Genomic DNA, 17,755 nt, shown 5'->3' with positions numbered 1-17,755 from the left:
TCTCTAATGTACAGCATGCTTTAGATAAGTCAGATTTATCATTTTTAGCCCTTTCTCCTCCTGACTGTCAGACAGATCATCCAAAGAAGTGAGCTTTTCAAATTGGTGTATTTGCCTTTATAATAGTTCATAAAGAAAATTTCAAAAATTTGAACCGCAATTATTTTATCCCTCTGCTGTAACTATCAATATTAAAAATATATGTACGTTTATTATTCAGTGATTAATGTCTTAACTGTATTGGGTAGGGTTCCAGAACACGTGTGACATACTTCACATGAACTGTATATTTGCAGATGTGATCAGTTACAAAAGAACAGTTGCTGTATTTGTAAAACATGCTGACAGACAGAAATGAAACTCCTTATCAGCAGTAAGTCTTCCTTAATACACTGTCAACACTTTAGAAACAATGCAATGTATTTTTTGATTTAAACATGAAGCAAGCAAACATTATGATTGTTCTTGGTTTCAGTCAGAGCAATGTCAGCTTTGTTAAACTGCTTGCAGGGCCGTGATACCGAGATTTGGTACTGCCTCTGTTTCCTTAGATTTTGATGTTACCCAACACGATGATGGGGTTGTGTTGAAATACATTTATCTTTAGAAAATCTGATGACTGTAACTGATGTTGAATTAGAAACTCTGAGACCAATAGGTGTGCGATGACTGACGAGCTTATCATGGTTCAACTGAACATATCTTTCACAATTTAACACAATGTGCTGATGTATGACTATGCACACATGATGTGATCACAGGTAAGAAGGTGTGGAACAACTGCAGTCCTGCATTCAGACTTCCTACAATACTACTCTTTATACATTAAGAATACACAGTACTGTACCATCATACTGCAGTACACTCTGCTGATACAGAAGTCAAAAAGCTTCCTATTATGATTTCAAAACTTCAATGTGATCATTCAAGTGGGTTTGATTTGATTAAGTACTGAGATAACTTACTCATTTTATGAATCATCTTTTCATGGATGACTGGAGTTACTGACTGGAGTTCCCCCTATTGTTCAGGACACTGCTTTGGAGTTGTCCAGCTTCCAGAGGATAGAGTTGTCAAAATACTCATTGGTTCCAGAGGACCTAAAAAATGACACAACAAAAATAAATGATCATTATTATCATTAAATTATCATTATTATCATTATTATCATTAATTTTATTATATATGCATTCACACAACTTCACATTATCAGACAGAAGGAGAAAAACATGTTTTCAGGATTAATTATTTCGACCAAAGAGAAATTTAAATAGCAGACATGCCTAGTGTACAGCACACAATACAGGAATTACACAAAAAATCAAAATTAATGTGTATTAAGTCCTTTCTTAACCTTGTTTTGTTCACATGTATATGGCTGGAAAACTTGTTGGCTCAATCTTGAGAGCTGTTTTACTTTCTTCTGACCTTATGAACACATGCACATAAGAATCTGATGGGGACCTCTCTCTTTTCCAAAACCATGAAGCATTAAACAGTAATAAATAAGGAAATGTGTGACATAATTGGTGGTATTATGTCGTTATTAGTGTTATATACTGCATGTTGAACAAAAAAAAGTTACTCACAGACAAATACATGTTCAGTGTGTTTCAAAATGTATGACAAAACTCATTTATAATGTTGATTGTCTGTCGCAGATGTCTGAAACATGTTATCAGTTTGTGATATCTCCATTAACAGTATAATGCTATTTATAAGTGCTAAATATAGGCACTCCAGGACCACAAACACAACAACAACAAACACAAAATGAACTCATTTCAAGGAACAAAGATAAAGGACTATCAATAACAAGGCAACAATGTGGCGGTGAATTTTAATACCGCGTTGCATCTAGTTCCTGAAAAGTTGACATTGACCGAGCATCAAAGTGTGTTAATTGAATGGAACAGTATAAAACAGAGTCATTAGGTGCTGCTGTAAGAGGATCATGGTGAACAGGTATGGAACTTGTCATGTGCTTCAAACAGCCATAAACAGTCTCTGATTTGAATGTGTAAATGTCAGCCAAGACAGACGACAAAGCTGCCAGAGGAAGGAACAAGCTGTTTCACATGACCACATGCATTTAAATAAATACATACTGAGCACACTCACACAAACACACACGCTGCATATTAGCACAAAACATGTAGTGACTTCAAATATAACAGAGCTGCACACACATAAACACACACACAGATAACATAAAAATCAGATTCATATTTAAGCAGTGTTTATCCTTTGCAGCTTCGTATTTTGCTAACACATTTTTCTGTTCAACTAGTGACAGATCTGTCACTTTGATGGTAACATGTGTCTATCAGTGGCTCATGATGTGTAAATATCCCAACAGGAATGTAAAAGTTATCAGTATTATGTGGTCAAATGTAAGTGATGCTAGGTATCTAAGCCGGGTAATTTTAGAGTGTGTGACTCTGCAAAGGTTTTTCCATTGATGACACCTCTCCGTATCTGAAGATACACTCAAACACACACTGACAGAACCACATGTGCAGCCAGGACTAAACACACTCATACTGACAGGCATACACACATTATGATCACAATAAATTAAGTAATGACAGTAGAGCACACATACTGTTTGCACATACACACATGTAGCAAACATGGGAACAAAGACAAAAAAACTGATGAAAACAAAAACAGATACAAATAACTTACTACATTTGTACACTAGGAGCACATATTGTACAAACAAATAATCACAAATCCTGTATACTAATAAACACAACTTCTACAGTACACACCTCAAGCGTCAAACAGCCGAGATAAATTAATTATTAGTAAACAGGCAGACATCCCTCAAACACTTCAAAAATAAAAGTAGTATTAATGTTGTAAATGTAATTATTACATCTGAATAAGCCCTCACGATGAACAAGCATGAAGTCTGCGTGGAAACAAAGAATGACAACGTGCAATAGTGTATGGGACACACACGCAGACAATGTTTGGCACCGGATGTTTGGCCGAGTGGTTATGTTTCGCACCCCATGTACAGAGGCTATGGGCCTTGAAGCAGGCGGCTAGTATTCCATGCCACGTCACTCCCCACTCTCTCTCTCTAAGTTTCTTCCTCTGTCTACTGTCCTGTCCTCTCAATAAAGACATAGAAACGCCAAAATAAACCTAAAACACACACACTGTGATGAAATAAAAGAGAGCATCCTTTCTGTGCAATTAAATAAAAATAAAGAGGATGCATACACAAGTAATTTGTTACATGTTGTGACAAAAGGAATACATATTTGTGTGTCTTATATCCATATAAACACCATTCTACTTATTGGCAAATGCTTAAGGATGGTGACACAAATACGCACTTCTGCACAAACTTTACTGTAAACAAATACCATAATTACACACACAAGTACACACATACAAACCCACAGAGGGGAAACCGTCTAAACACAACATAAAGTATCCAGAGTTAGTGTTAAACAAATGTAAAAACATCCCCAACACACATGTAAAAATTTGTAAACACATGTAATAAAATCTGTTGGTCATAGAGACACACTTACACCCTCAATTAGATCAAGATATCTATTTGTGTTACAACACACACACACACACACACACACACACACACACATAAAAAATATACACTTGGAGAAGTACACACACATATATTATTAAATTCACAGGCAAATATAACTGCTGTGTCAGTAGTGTGTGTGTGTGTGTGTGTGTGTGTGTGTGTGTGTGTGTGTGTGTGTGTGTGTGCGCGTGTGTGTGTGTGTGTGTAGGTGTGCGTGTGTGTTTGTTGTGTGTGTGTGTTTGTGTGTGTGTGTGTGTGTGTGTGTGTGTGTGTGTGTGTGTGTGTGTGTGTGTGTAATTATACTTAATTTGGAATAAGCACCTACATACTGTAAAACATGCAGCCTATTAAAGAAACAAACAACTGCACAGGCTCAGAGTGACATGTGACATTACATTATGTCTGTAATATTATGATTAATAGGTACACATATTTTTGCATAGAGACTAAAAAACATCCAAATGTATACATGTAAATGTACTATATTAAAAACAAAACAAAATACACCAGCTTAAAAATCTCAGCCACTTCACCCTCTAAAATCCCTGGAGAAGTACGTAGCGCATATGCATACATGCTACATTGCACTCACTTATGCACCCACTTCAATACACATTTACTGTTACTGTATACATACTCAATAAAAATTATAAGTGCATGTATATATACACGTACACACAAACACGTACACACAAACACATACATACACAAACACACACACACACACACACACACACACACACACACACACACACACACACACACACACACACACACACACACACACACACAAGCACACAAAGAACAAGTTAGTGAGGCGATTAGTCAAAGCATCGCTGATGGCAACAAAGTGATGCCACCCACGGGCTGTGAGCACGCAACACCGGCTGACTGAAACCATCAACATGTTTATATTTACTCATAGACTCAACAGTGAGACTGTGAGAGTCTGACATTTTACATCACAAAATTACTTTTGCATGCAAGCAGGTTCAAAAAAGTAAATCAAGACAATAATATGGGCATTATTTACAGATCCAAGTCTGCAATAGCAACATTTATGTTCTCACTGGAGCCAAATTTTAAATACAGTATCCACTTTTTTATAAACACTCTAAACAAAAACAATCACAATACTGAAGAAATCCAGAACAATATGACGAGGGGGAGCTGTTGTCTTGCAAAGGTTATGGGACATTTCTTGAGTTAAATTTCAGCCTGCAATAAAAAATCTAAAACATCTTTTGAGTCCTCAGCAGAGGCAAATGTATGCATCACAGCTTAAGTCAAGTATGTTTAAATCCTGCAACAAAACATTCATATTGAAATATATAGGTTCAGCAATCGTGGTTGGGTTGTTTATGAAAGTAAATATTTGCAATACTGTACAAGCACGGAGCAATCTGAAATACTTTAGGTGTCATTTTGAGACTTGAAATTCACATCTCAGTCGTAAATAAGAGATAAAACATCAAACAGAGGAGTAACATGTGAAACAGAAAATGTAAAAATATGCAAACGCTAAAAAACAACAAAAGAAAGTGAGTCAAAGTGTGTGTGTAAATGACTATACCATCCTACTAAATCATCACTGTCTGCACCCAGCAGCAATATAAGTACTTCGAGAAACAACACCGTAACAATATTCAGCCTCCCTCATTTCACTCTTTTTTTTTTTCTTTTTTTGCATTTGTTGTTGCTGAAAAGGTTAAATACTTTTTTCTTTCCAGTCGAAACTGAGTGGGTAGTCAGAGAAACGAACTTTTCACAAGGCAAATTTCCCCTGGTTGCTCTGGTAAATTTATCACTCCAAAGCATCACAGTTTCAGTTTGACTTATGGATTTATTTATACGAAGAAAACAAGTCTGACACCAATTAACACTAAAAACAGTCACAGGTTATTTGTCAGATTGAGCTGTGAATTTTTGGACCTACATACAACGAGAAGAACAGATATAAATGTCATGTTAGGGTTTCAGTATCTGCTTCACTTTCAATATGACCGAACATTTGATAGATTCAATTCAAGTGTGGTCATGCTCATGTTGTGCAAGTCACATATTGTCTTTAATTTAAAAAAAAAGGGTTATTATATTTCTTAGGTATATTACAGATTATGATTTAAATATAAATGTGGAATAAAACAGTGCCATATATATTCTTCAAGGTAGTACAAATACAACTATATTGCTAACCTTTGTTGGTAAAAATAGAATAAATACCTCTATTATTAGTATTAAACTTTCAAATGTGATTTTATCTTAAATAAAACAAATAACTGATTGCAAGCATTCGCACTCCACCCACACCAAAAACTTTATATGTCACCTCTGCAGCATCATCGATCAAAGAAATTCTCCTTCTGATTCAGAGTTTCATTTTTACTGGGAGATTTATTTAAAAAAACACACAACCCTGAAGTAAAGTAACCACATTATGAGCACAATCTGGGTTTGAATAATTACTACGCACTCTTTTATCAACCGTTTGACTTTGTTGTTCACATTTTTCCACTTCAAGGAAATGACTGTCACAGGGGCCTGTGACAAACACCGACTACAATTTTTTGAAGTCCGACAAACAAAGTAAACACAAAGTCATATCAGCACCGAAGACAACAATTTTTCCCCAGACAGCAGAGCCCGGGCTTGACTCAGTGGGACGTAAAGAGCCGTCGCTGGAGACGATCATTTCACCGACCTATTTCACAAAGTTCACCTGAAACGCATGACCTAATCTCTCATGACTGAGTAGCCTAAAATTATCGTGCACATCGATTCTGTTTTTTACTATCAAAATTAGTCAGAGAGAGGAGAAGTAGACGACGAGGCTGGGCTTTGATGCGATCAAGAACACGGTGAGTGTTTTTAAAAGTGAAAAGGAAGCTGAGAGGAGGAGAGAGCTGTGGGTAGAGGACAAGAAATACTTTTCCTCTTTCTCTATTGCTGGTATTTATCTTGTATTCTTAGAGGGAGGCAAACTGAGATGAAAAGATTTCTAAAAAGTTTTTCTACAAATAGAGGCAGTTTGAGATCTATTTATCTTCACCTAGATAAAAATGAGCCGGTTGAAAAGCAGCCCCTTTTTCTTATTTTGGTTCAGTTTGAGATTATGAGCCAAAATAACCTCTTTCATTGTTTTGTTGGAACTATTTTGGGTAGAAAGATATTACAATTAGAAGACAGGGAAGAAATTACAAGTGAAGGTAAATGATGATGCAGAGGGGAAATAGAGGACACTTTTGTGTTGCTGTAAAAATGTTTTGTCATACATAATGCATTATATTCACCAGTCATACTTTAGATTTCACTCCAACCTGTTTCTAAAACGTGTGCTCAGTCTGAATCATGTCACCTTTAATGCCTCACTGATCAAAGCACTTCTCTTTTCGGCTCAGTTTCACAGTTAGCAGACAAACAAAAAAAAAGTCTGCCTTCTTTGTGTGTGCTGTGGATGATATGAAGCCGAAAAAAGTGAAAGAAAAAAGGATCAAAAAGGACCCAGAAACAGAGAAAGAGAGACGGAGGGAGAAAACAAGGCTGCTTAAATTGTGGTGCGTGTCGACCTGCTCAGTTGACAGAGCAATGACATGTGGGAGGGAGTGCAGAGGCTGTGCTGTGGTCTCCATTTTGAAGCCAGATGTGAAAACGACAACGCCCTCTGTTGAAAGAGTTGAAGTGGTAAAAAGACGACCCATGATAAAACAGGCCTCACACTTCCACTATAACCGAATTTGTCTCAGAATAACAGCACCTTAATGACAATTTATCCTCTGCATTAAATATCTTTTTTACAAACTACATAATTGTTAAATACATAAATATTTTTATGGAATCCCTTGAGCCAGAGATTAAATACAAAAACATCTGAATCCTTTGGTGCCCAGGATCAAATAGAGTGGTTTTACTGTTACTCACTGTGACTAATAGCTCATCCTACCAGAGCTTGGCTGCTCTAAAAAAATAAACGACGAGAAAGTTGAGCGCAGAACAGCTATATGGAGAAAGTGAGTGACTAATTGACACCCACGCCTTAGCATATACCATCATAATGCTGTTGTGAAAGCCACTTAACCCCAAATATAATGCTCCATATGCTCGGATGTAGGTGGTCTGTTGTTGCTACAGTAACAGACACTTAACTTAACAGACACAACAGACATTCAAGGATGAGTTGCAGCAACACCTTGCTTGACATCTTCACCACTGTGATTGTGTTGTGTGCCAGAATTGCTCTTTTTGTGCACTTTCTCAGGATTTTGGTGCGTGAGTGACGACTGGATCTGTGATACTGCAATTTAAATTCACCACAAAAACAATCAATCACAGTTATTACTTCCAATAACTTTGCTTTGCGGCCACACACATATAAAAAGCTCAGGCATACATACAGGGAAAAGCAAGGAACTTTGAAGTCTTGTTCTGTATTAGTCGAGCTTTAAAATTTCCATATGTAGAGAGTCATACTAATTGCATGCTAATAGAAAGCTCTTGATAGAGGAGGGATCAAGGACAGGCTATGTCTATGTGTCAATCAGACAGACGGAGACCTTGGTATAAGGAGTTGGAAAGTTTGTAGGAGTCATTTTATGAGTAGTGAGTTTCATGTCAGATTTCATTTTCAGTCTCTTTGAAGTTATTGATGTGAGGCTGTTGGTGTTGTATTTGGCTAATTATGCTGACCAAGAATAAAGCTGGTGAGACAAAGCTCAGGATTTACGTTTAAATGTGTGTGAGCTGAAACAAACAGAAAACATCAAACATGTCAAACTATTATTTTCAACAATATGTTTTGTAGTTACACATAGAGCTGAAAATGACAATGAATATGTTTTGTTGTGGTAAAAAAATAGCTTTATCGTTCACCACTAACGGCATAACCTGTGTTTAATTCATTTAATCCCTGCTAAAAGTAAAATCACCAATATAATATTTCCCTTTACTGTATTATAGAACAAGGTCAACAAGTGTGGAATACATTTGGGGGAAAGCAGCTCTCTAGGCTTAGTAGTAACCAGATGTCAGGTAGCATAATGAATCCCAGATTGCTAGCTCTAGCTTTTAGCAGACTGTAGGACGACTGGAGAGGCTTGTGCATGAAGGCAGGACCACTGTATTTCCTATACAGTGCTATGAACTGCAACATCTGTGTAGACTGAGTACACAAAGAAAGACCACAGTGTTTTTCATGTTTCTTAATGGTATGTATGTGTGTGTTGACACTGACAGTATACGATATCATGAAGCTTTATCTTCAAATCAACAATCAGAGTCTGTTGTTGGCACAACATCATGTCTGTTCAGCCACAAAACAAAATACACTAATACATTGCCTCTGACCCGAACCTCACTCTGAAATACGACCTATTACCATCAAAGCTGAGATACAGGGTGCCACATGTTGATAAGGTCAGACCATAGACTGTATAGAATATGGACGTCACACATCTGTTTCTGAAGCGCTGTTTTGAGGCTAATCGGCGGCGGCAGCCATATTGCTACTGTCTAGTGATTGTGACGTAAAGAGGTGGAGTTTGAGCCTCCTAGCCAACAGCTTCAGTGTTCCTGCCTGTCAATCAAGTCAGCTGTGCCTCTCATTGGAAGACTCGTAATCTCAATATCTTCGAAATTGCAGCATTAGAAAAAAATTCACCCCCCCTACAATGAGAGCCGATCGAGAAATTAGCTATCCAGACTACACTCGTCTTTTGTACCAGGCTGTAAACATGTTTATTTCTGCTGTAAAGATCGGCTTTTTTGAATGGGTGTGTATGTGGTTTCCGGTACTTCTGGAGCCAGCCTCAAGCAGATCCTCGATGAACTGCAGTTTTTAGCACTTCCACATTGGACTCATATTTTTAGACCGGAGGTTGCCGCTTGGGTCAGACTGAAGCACTGCACTGTTTGTGTTAAATGCTTATATCCTTCTATCTTGTCTTTAATTTTATTTTGCAAATGGAGATACTGTGATACAAGGTTAATCTCAATCACTCAGTCATGGTGTCCATGCTTTTAATATCTGAAATGTGTTCATAATCTCATTCTGCCACTAGACTATAGAAGCTTTATCATATGGAATCTTTAAAGGCCCAAGTTCAGAGATTACAGTATATAGTAGGCCTTATACGCATGTCATATTTTTAACACAGATATTTATAACTCACTACAATGGAGAAGTAAGAAAATATTTGGAAATAATTGAACTTCTCCTTTGGGCACCTCTGGGTGGAGCCTAGTATATGAACACACAATAGATAATATACAAAAACACACTAGCAGTGGTGCCTTTTATAAAATACAGCAGGAGTCGAGAGTGCTGATACATTAAATAACGCTTAAAAGTCATTCAATATACTGACGACTCCATGTTGATGTGTTTTATAAATCATTAAGAATCAAAACGTCTGTACTTAAATTAGCTAAGAGTAAGGTTGTTAAAAAGCATGTGTTTTACATTTTTGATAGCACCATTGTCATTATGTGTGTCAGTGAGCTCTAACTGTGTGAAAATAAGTTAGCATGTGCAACATCAAGACCCTGAAGCTAAAGCAAAAGCAGCTATGTAGGAGTGTGCAATCAGTGATTTTATTGTTCACAATTTAACTTATTCTACTCCTACAGTTCAGAGATGTTCAGAGATGTTCAGGGGCTGGTGAAGTGTCTGAGTCAGTATCCACCACTTGATAAATCTGTCTCAGGAACGACATAACAGAGTCAGAAAAACACTCAGGAAGCCACTGGATATAATCTGTCTGATCCAGACAGATTATCCACACAAACACATCATTCACGTACGGTGTAACTTTACCAGTGGGAAACATGTGAAGAAACCCCGGTCTACTCAATCTACATAGATGTTGCAGTACTTAGCACTCTATAGTGAATACAGTGCTCCTGGCTTCATGCACATGCCTCTCCAGTCTTCCTACTTTCTGCTAGAAGCTAGAGCTGGCAGTCTGAGATTTATCATACTACCTGTACCTGACATCAAGTTACTTCCAAAACTAGAGAGCTGCCCCCTCCAAATGTATTCCACACTTCCACAACTGTCACCCCACTGTATCTGAATTATCATAGTTTGAACACATGGTTTATAGCCTAACAAAGTGAAAGGAAATATTATATTTCTGATTTTACTATTTAACACAGATTTCATTAATTCAACACAGATTATGCTGTTACTGATGATACATAAATCTTATTATTATCATAACAACTCTCACATGTTGGCATGTCGTCCCTGACAAAGGCCTCAGAGGGAGTGATTCTGCACTCAAATCAACATGGTGATACTGCTCCTCCTTAGAGGTTGTGATTAGAGGCTGCACAAAACAACTATTTTATTGTCTTACACTCCCCGGCAACAGCCAACAATGGGAGACAACAAGCAGAACAAAACTGCTTTCAAATTGGTGACAAAACTGAGGTTCATTATCAGTGTTACATACATTTAAGAGAGATAAGTCATGCAGCAGATTGTGTACGATATAGCTTTGCATGATTTCAAACATCTTGTAAGTGTAATATCTAATTTGTTACTATCAGAACTTTTAATTGATTACAGGCGACATTTACATCATCAGTACATCCATAGTTACATACAGAGAATATGAATTCACAGCCAATACATAGAAGTACATCTTGTCCATTCACAAGAGAAAAGCTGGCAGTCACAAAGAGAGAAACAGAGAGGACAATGTGATTCTTCATTTATTTATAATAGAAAAAGTTCATGCTCTTTTTCCTTGAAGACATTAATAGGGCTGACCTCATTTTTGAAACGAGTAAGTTCCTTAAAGAATGGAAAAAGAGAAGAAGAGAGAAAGTCCGTACTTCGTACAGCTGGTCAGTCACTGCATCAGTTATGTGTGTAAATTATTTTCATATGGCTATGAGGTCCCACCTATTTTTTGTAGTGTGACATATACAGTAAAAGAGATAATATTGGTCCCTGGATATATGCACATAAGGTCTGCAGTTATTTTGAATCAAACTTTACAGGCCGTTGCTGCACAGGATTTTGTTCTGACATCTGTTTATATACAATTAGCACTCTTCTCCTGGGATCAGAAGACACATTATTTATTTGGAGGCTGAGAAGGAAGCCACGAAATCAACATTTAACAGCTTGGCTCTGACCAGTGATCAATTCTTAGTCACACAAACTGACAGAGGCCAGGTCAACATTTCCGCACAGTTTTACTCAGAGCTAAAGTTTAAAGTTGACATCTAGAGTAGAGAAAATCTGTGACTTGAACAACAGAAAATATGCTGCTCTAAACAGAAGCTGTGCTGAGGTCGCAGTACTTTCTCTGTTTCTGAATACCATCTGCATTTGACTTTAAAATTATGCACGCTGTAATACTTAGTTTACATTTCAGCCAAATACATCTTTCTCTCAGTACACCCCACACCTTGAGTCCCTTTTAGCTTGATTAAACCAGATACAAAGCTGTTTTGTGTATAATAGCAGTGGAAACAATTTAACCTTTGACCTTTAATGTGGGTTTTTATAAGTTCCTAGCAAGCAATAGAGCATTCTGCCATATCTCCTCCAAAGCTCTTCATCTGCCTTTCTATGCAAAACAATGGGACCTTGTGCAAAAATGCTTTAATGAATACAAGAGCATCACAAATGTCACATTAACTGTGCAAAAAAGGCACTGCAGATAATTCAAATTAGTCTGAGCTTTGAAGATTTATTTGAAATAGCCTGTTTTTCAAACATCCCAACGTTCACTATTTATCAGCATCTTCTTACAATCAGAGGTTGATTTTATCAGGTCAGGAGGGAAGTAAACAGACTGTTTATATCACACAGTGTTCTCATCATAGCACGTGTGTGTGTGTGTGTGTGTGTGTGTGTGTGTGTGTGTGTGTGTGTGTGTGTGTGTGTGTGTTTGTGTGTGTGTGTGTGTGTGTGTGTGTGTGTGTGTGTGTTGGTGGCATGCAGACGCTGCAGAGCTGTCCTGATGTGAGAGACTGCAGGCCTCCTACAGTCTGGGAGACAAGACAACCACAAGTGGGAGAGATCTCACACACACACACACACACACATTCACACACAACGGCACACACCCACTGCTGATGATAAGAGTGAAAACTCGTTTTTAAAAACTGTTTAGCCCACTAAGAAAAGCCTGTCTACATCTGTGTCAAAAAAATGTTTGTCTTCTCAAAATAGGTGATCAAATCTGACAGTGAAAAAATACTTTTTTCAATCAGCATAAACACACATGAACCTTTTTCAGAAAAGGTTATTGATTTCAAGTCAAAGCATCAGATTTTTTCTTAAATAGTTTAATTTGAAGATATGACTACATACTAAAATGACTGAGCATGTAGTGCGTCTGTGCTCTTTCTCTTTTCTCCCTTACATTACGGATGAGATGCCTTCATTTCCATTTAATGTGCCAATTTAGAAATCTGGAGCCATATAACACACCCTCAGTAAGATTACTCTAATTTTCACCCGCTATATTTCATGTGATCTGATGTTTTCCACAGATTGAAAGTAATTACAGTAATTACACAAACAGCTATGACAAAGGATGTTCTTTGCTGTGGTTTCAGTACAACAGTGATGAGGTAAGACAAGCAGCTATGTTGTCAGCACCAGAATAATCCTCCATTTATTGTATTTTTCCCCGTGTGGTAAACCTAAAAAATGACAGCTCCTTCAGAGAACAACAAAAAAGAAAAATTATAACAAACTGATTTGTCCGTCTGTTCCAGAAGTGAATTACTAATGACAACTTTGATCCTTTCTAACTTCTCCAGAGTAAATAAAAGCTTTTAAAACCAAGCTGTTGACCCTCACTGTGCCTTGGTTACAGACCTTAAAGTACAACAACACAGCTAACAGTGGAGACATTTGCAGATACTTTAAAAAGGTTTATGGTGCATGAGAGCACAAAAATACTTGTGTTGCCTTCAGGGTAGTGGAAAAAGATGAATGTACCGCTCAACAGGCGACAAAAACAAGAGCTAAATATAAAACATATACTGTGTACTTCCTAATGATTTAACAGTGTGTGTGTGCCTATGCTTTACCTCTACACACAAGGAACAAAGAGATGACAAAAAGATGCACCTGTAAGATTAAGTGGCCATACATTGGGCAATATGTTTCATGTATTTTTTTTTCCCACAAGACAAACATTCACACTAGCATCTGTTGCATCATTTGGTGTTATTTTTAAAGAAGTTCACGTGATATACCCGGGCTGGTACACCCAACTGATTTTGTAACTTCAATCCTAACTGTTACGAAATATTTGCAAGTCATGATTAAAGCAAGTCCAGCTTTTTTTTTTATTTTTATGTAACGTGTGAATTTTCTGGTTTTCTATCATTGATGTAACACTCTAAATTGTGAATTTCTATATGGTGTTGCAGAAAATGAAGAGTACAGAAATAGGAGTTACAGAAAATGAGCCACTTAAGTTATTAAAAGTTGTTGTTCACACCTCTGAGGTTTGATAGCTCACAGTGTGTCAGAGCTTGCAGGATTGTAAGGTCACAAGATGTTGTTTTTTTCTGCAGCTATGTACGTCTGACTTTCTAAAAGATATTTTCTCCTGAAGAAATGTTATTTCTTTAATTTTAGATAATAAGCCTACTTTTTGAAAATTGCAATGAAACAGCCATAAGAACTGCACATGCATAATGCTGCTTAGTACAATCTATGAGTACTATGTAGAGGTGTGCCGATCAATGTGCCAGATGCCTTTCTTGTATCACAAAAGATCTTCTTATCTTAAATTATATTTTTCCATCTTTCTCTACCTAAATGGTTCATTCTGATAAAGCTGCCGTGAGCGGATGTAAGCAGTGGTTTTCTCAGAGAGTTTTATTGAGACTTAAAGGCTGCAGACTTTTCTCAATCTATCCATCACTTGAAATAAAAATATATAAGTCAAAACACTGATTGCTTTGAGGTCCATTTTTAGTTATCTCTACCAGATTGCAGCCATGGAGTATAGCCCTCCAGAGTAATTGACACAGTATGTCTTTTCAAACCGACAGTGACTCATGACAGGAAAAATAATAAATCTGGCTCAGGGTGAAGTCTTTCTTAAATTGTTTGCCGTTTTAGTCACTCCTTCAGTGCTCTCTTGTTTTGCGTGTGCCAGCTGGCAGCTTTCACTGTCATTTAGAGCCGAGCAGCCGTAAATCAAGATGGCAGGTACAGGATGGTCTGTGCATGAGGCAAGTGAAGCTCAGTTTTTGACTGTATTTCAATGGGGCAGCTCTATCATTAGATGACAATGACACTTACTGAGATTTGACAGATACAGAGAAAGAATCCACATAAGCTTTCATGCCAATGGCTTGTGTTGCATCTTATTTTGGTGGTGACCAACTATACAGAAGCTAGCACAAGTTTGCAGGAAAGATGAATACACAAAAAGCTACTCAGCTGTACTGAGCTGTTTGTACACAAATCTGATAGATTTTGTTTGAGAAAGACTTCCAGCCACTCTAGATTTAGCTGCATACGAAATGTTATAAAACCATGCTTAGATGTGATCATTAGTAGTCTTGCACTGACTCTTTTTGAAGCATTCTCAAACATTCACAAATGAAATAGTGAGAGCATTTGTTCAGTCAGTTTCAGAGAGATGAGTGGGCGTGATCATGGCAATGACAGTGATTAAAATGATGAGATGAAGCATGAATATATATCCAGGGTAAAAAGCTTAAAATCTTTGGTCAAACTCTGCTTCATTTACAGTTTTGTAGACTGCTTATTTTGCCAAAATGAAGGTCTGCATAACTTCCTGAAAACCTGCTTATGGCTACATTAACACTGGGGACGTATGCAATTGTGCAGTACTTTTCTGCTTCATTTTCAGAGTTAAATGAAAGTGTAAAAATCTTGTGAAAACCATTATCGGCAGCATCTGAATGGAAATGGTAAATGGGGTGTGTTTGTCACATACACCATTCACACCACATTCATACACTGATGGCAGAGGCTGTTATGTATTAACTAATCTCATTCACACACTGATGGCACAGCCTACAGGGGCAGTTTGGGGTCAAGTGTCTTGCCCAAGGACTCATTGGTATTTGGACAGCCTGGGATTGAAACCTCTACCTTCAAGACTGACTCTACCGCTGAGCCACATCCGCCTAGGTCTTCTTTGAAATGTCTGACATGTCTGAGTGCTTGTACACACCTGATACTGTGATACTTTAAATCAGGAGCCATAGCAGACTATGCTGGCTTACAATTCAAAAATGCATAAATGACCAGATATTAGTGAGAGCATATTGACTGACAAAGTTTTGTTTTTGAACATGCAAATCACACACAGGCCTGAAATAAGACACATGCAGGATACAGGATCCTATGGACATGCAACAATGGAAAGATGTCAGAGTGAAGAGGCTGCACACAAATGAGCAATCTGAGCAGTTGGGGGTTCTGTTCCTTGCTCATGGGCACCCTGTGAGTGCTCAGGAAGTGAACTGGCATCTCTCCATTCTTTGATCTGTACAGGGACTTTGTTTATTTGGACAGGAACAGTGTACAGCCATTTAGCTGTACAAGAGTTAGCTATTAGCCTTTGTTAAAAACAAACAGTACATCATAACAGCTTCACAACAAAACATAACCACTATCACACAAGGTATAGATAATTTTGTGGCCTTATTGTCACATTGCTACCAGGCAGGTAATACCTGAGCATGCACCTTGAGAGATTTTGCTCAGAATTTATGAAAATGACAAAAAAAGGGAAAGCACAGCAGACTAGAGTCCTGCTATAATACCGGCAAAGCTTCAGATCAGATAAGAGGCGGACGGTAAGCAGACCGCCACGAATTCTCAGCACATGATCCCTGTAGCTCACATGAGCAGATCGTTTCCTCACGAAGCTTGGTGAGGCTGCACACAGGAACAGACAGACCTGTGACAGGGGGGAATCCATCACAACACAGACCTGCTGTTTCTCATAAATGCTGTTTCTCAACAGGTGACTATTGCAGAGGATGTTGTGTATATGTGTGTCTGTCTGTCTGTCTGTTTGTGTGTCTGTGTGACTGTTCCAGGAACATAAATACATATCTCCACCCAAAACACACCACATGTAGTCAGCAGAGTAGTCAGGTGAGATTGCTGTTTTTTTTTTTTCAACTTCTGAAAAACAAAACTGAGAAAAGGTTTGTGGGTTTCATGCTCTACTATTTAGGGAGACATGTTTGTCAGGAGGCAACCGTAATGCTGAATGTTGACATTTAACATTGTGTGTGTGTGTGTGTGTGTGTGTGTGTGTGTGTGTGTGTGTGTGTGTGTGTGTGTATGTGCCATCTGTGGAGCCAAATAAAGCCCACACACTCTCAACTTTATCTGTTTCTTTCATCCTCTTATTTTCAGTGATGTAGAAGCCTTGAAAAAGTTTCTCATCTCTTAACAAAATCAATTATGCACATGCGATGGTAGAGCTTAAACACTTTGACTCTCAATGAGTGAAATAACCACAAGCAATATTTCATAACTGATAACCAGATTACCCTTACACTACTTATCAAAATATACTTAGAATGGAGGCTACAACAAATTGTCTCCTGTTTAAGTTCCTACAGTATATGCAAGGCTCAAAAATAGCATACAAGGCTGCACAACACAGTCAATAAAGGGCACACCTTATGAATGTGGTGCAGCTCATTACACACACACTATTTTTCTGTAAGTAGAATTACGCACAGCATATTTTTTGGGCTCATAAGGTTACAAGACCTGCTTTTTGCAGCCGTGCACAAGAATCAAATTAGTTGGTTTTTTTCTCTTAATGTTAACGTTCAAAGGTCACACTCATCTGATCTAAATGCCACACTCTCAACATCAGGAAATGCATCAAACTGCAGAGAGAAAAGTGACACTTCTGACAGAAATCATGAGAAAGGTGGTTCAGATTTTAATGCGTCTATGGTATGATCGTCTAAATTAAGCTTACTGTCCAACATTGAACGTTTATGACTTTCGGAAGCACAACAACCATCAGCACTTGTTCAGCATAGTGAAACAGTCAAGTTCAGTTTAATTGAGGCACTGAATACACTTTTTTTTAGTTAAAGCTGATTTTTAAGTAAGTCCACATTTTACTCCACATAACTAACGCACAGCAATCAGTGTTGTTGTATACTTATGTAACATAAAAGTATATTACATTTCTCAAT

General features: G+C 37.7%; 1 long non-coding RNA gene across 2 annotated transcripts in view; it reads right to left on the bottom strand.

Moving 5' to 3' along the window:
- LOC117811029 overlaps positions 1-17,755 on the bottom strand; it is a 74,764-nt gene that overhangs the window by 16,774 nt on the left and 40,235 nt on the right. For both annotated transcript variants that reach the window (XR_004630914.1, XR_004630915.1), the window contains exon 3: positions 966-1,100. This is a non-coding gene — a long non-coding RNA (uncharacterized LOC117811029). The remainder of the gene's footprint in view (positions 1-965; positions 1,101-17,755) is intronic.

Source organism: Notolabrus celidotus, chromosome 4 (genome assembly GCF_009762535.1).
Source record: "Notolabrus celidotus isolate fNotCel1 chromosome 4, fNotCel1.pri, whole genome shotgun sequence".
Lineage (NCBI taxonomy): Eukaryota > Metazoa > Chordata > Actinopteri > Labriformes > Labridae > Notolabrus > Notolabrus celidotus.
The sequence above is the reverse complement of the archived record's forward strand: the minus strand, read 5'-3'. Positions and strand labels throughout refer to the sequence as shown.